This window comes from Rhinolophus sinicus, linkage group LG03 (assembly GCF_036562045.2).
Source record: "Rhinolophus sinicus isolate RSC01 linkage group LG03, ASM3656204v1, whole genome shotgun sequence".
Taxonomy (NCBI): domain Eukaryota; kingdom Metazoa; phylum Chordata; class Mammalia; order Chiroptera; family Rhinolophidae; genus Rhinolophus; species Rhinolophus sinicus.
Window position 1 is genome coordinate 114,052,241 of NC_133753.1, and position 3,090 is coordinate 114,055,330.

Sequence of the window (3,090 nt, forward strand, 5' to 3'; positions counted from 1 at the left end):
ATATGTAACAACCTATGGAAAACTAGATGATGCAGTACACAGTGCAAAGATATAATGAAATCAGAGACATAAAAAATTATTTGAGCTAGGAACTATGGTGGGTTTAGGTTTACTTTTAACCTTGGAAGAATTGTATGAATTGGATTGCATAAATCAGTGACAGGAATAGTGAATTATAGGTACAGTCATATGATGTTGGTTTTAGGAAGATAGCATTGAGCCATTAAAAAATGGGCAGAAGGAAGGACTTTGGACACATGTAGACCTGGGTTCAAATTCAAGCTTGGTGTCATTCTAGCCTCAATAATAGTAGTTATCATTTGAATGCCTTGTTTGTGCCAGGTGTTATGTTACACAGATGATTCCATTTAATCCTCCAAGAAACCTTGTTATTCAGTGCCTGAGAGAATGCCTGCCTGGTCCGTAGTAAGAGCTCAGTGACTGCTTGTTAAATTATTTAATACTGAAGTATGGTCTTTAGTTTATTTATAAGGAAACCAAGGCTCAAAGAAGTTATATTTACTTGCACAAAGCCACACAGCTAACAAAGAGTAAAACTGGGACTTGAACAAAGTCTGTCTAATTTAAAAATGGGGTTAATACTTTTCTGGGTTCATTATGGGTTAAATGAAATACTCTGGATAAAGGTTTAGTACAATGCCTGGCACACAGAGAGCACTTAAATAAATATTAGGACAAAACAGCTCACAGCAGTAAACTGATATGGGCTGAATAAGAAACAATAAGGAGAGCAGTATTACACTATTTTTGGATTTTCAACAGTTTAAGGCAATGTGTTCAGAGTTGACACAACTTCAAATGACCCATGTAAAGCAAATATTTGATGAGATATTTACTTTCATGGCCACTGTTAGTATTTTCTGTCTTATAATTTTAATCCCAAGCATATGAGAGACAATGACTAAATGACTTTTCCTGGAATCATCTCCATTTTCCCTATTTAATAGTGCTTTCAGAATATTTGATGTAGTGATATAAAATATTATTTAATACTCCCAATTTACATATAATAACTCTGAGATCTTGAAATCAAACCATAAGCTTTTTGAAAACAACCTAAATATCCATTGTTAGTCTGTTCAAACTACCATAGACTATGTGTCTCATAAACAAGAGAAATTTATTTCCTGAAGTTCTGGAGTCTGGAAGTCCACAATCAAGTCACCACCAGATTCAGTGTCTGGTGAGAGCTCACTTCCTCATTAAAGTACGTCCTCACTGACGGCTGGCTTCTCGCTGTAACTTCACAGAGCTAGCTAGTTCTCTGGGGTCTCTCTTATAAGGGCACTGATCCCATTCAGGAGGGCTCCATTCTCATGACCTAAGCATCTCCCAAAGATCTCATCTCCAAATACCATCACATTGAGCATTAGAATTTCAATATATGAATTTGAGGGTGGGGACATAAATATTCAGTCCATAGTACCCATCAATTGGAGAATTGACATAATAATGTAGTATTTCCAGCCTAAAGATATGATATAGCCATAAAAAGAACGAGATCATTTATATGTACTGAACTGAGAAGATGTTTATCAGTTATTCTTAAGTGAAAAAATAATTGCAAAAAAGTTGTAATAGTGCAATTCAAGTTTTAGAAAGAAAGAAACTCTACATATCATGTATATGCTTGTAAATGCATGGTAAAAAATATATGGAAAGATACATAATAAACTATCAGGAGAAGTTTCTACTGGAGGAAAAGTGAGATTAGGAAGAGAGTGACAGGAAGCTTATGCCTTTTTGCTTTATGTACGTTATGTATTTTATCCTTTAAAAAAAAACGCATTTTTTGAGATGAGCATGATTCTTTTAATTTCTTCCATTTAAAACTCAATAGGAATTATAGCAAGATATTGGCCTAATCATACTTGTGTAATGCCCCTTACACCCAAAACTCCACTGAAGTGACAGAAACTCACCTTTAAGCGTGCTACAAAACAACATCGGTTACCATATATTTTGAGAAATTTCTGGAAGATAGAAACCAGTGGAGAAAAACGTGGATAGATGAGAGCTACTAAAAAGGTGATATCAGTAATCTCAACAATGGTCTACTGTGTATCAACTTCAACAGGGGTCCCAGTGTAATCCTCAGGGCACCTGAAGAACCACATTTGAAAAAACTGTACTAGTAGGGTCCAACTTCTTGCTCCTTTGCCATATTATCTGAATAGCCAGAAGCAAATTCTTTCCACTTTCAGATTATTACCCTAACTGCTTCTGAAACAAAATAAGAAGCGAATGGTGAAGGCCTCTATCATATGAGTTCAAGTTGGAGAGGAGCCCAATGTGACACAAGGTCTACTGGGGGGAATATCTGCTGGATTCAATTGCCCTCATTCCCTTTTATGTAGCATTTACAACTAGGATAAAACCTTGAATACGGGCCTCTGAAGTGGGAGTTCTTACAGGTGTGCACTGGAGGCAGCCCCCCAATAATTTACAAATGCCAAGGGGCACTCCCAACCTAGAAAATAAACCAGGATGCGCTCTTCCTTCCCAGATGGCGAGTTACAACCAAACATTTGAAGAAAAACACTTTGAGAAAGGGGCTCAAAATTCAGGATGCAGAAGAACTAAGTCCGGAGGGAAAAGTCTCAAGTAATAGAATCATGTATTTAAACTAGAAAAAATTGTTATTGTGAAAGGGTCAAGAGAATACTGTGTACATGAAAGAATAAGCTGATATGAAAAAGAAACATTCAAATTTTGGGAAGTAAAAGTTATGGTTATTGAAAAAAAAATCCTCAATAGGAGAAATAGCAGAGTGGATATGATATGATTGAATCAATGGGCAGGAATACGGAGCCCAGTGTTTCTACCAGAATGCAGGCCAAAAGGACAATGTGATGGGCTGAATTGTGTTCCTCAAAAATTTTTATGTTGATGCCCTAACCCCTAGTACATTGGAATGTGACTATATTTGGAAAAAGGGCCTCTAACGAAGTGATTATGGTTAAATTAGGTCATATGGGTGGGCCCTAATGAAATCAGACAGATATCCTTATAACAAGAGGAAATTTGGATGCATAAAAAGACGTAGCAGGGATACATGCCCACAAAGGA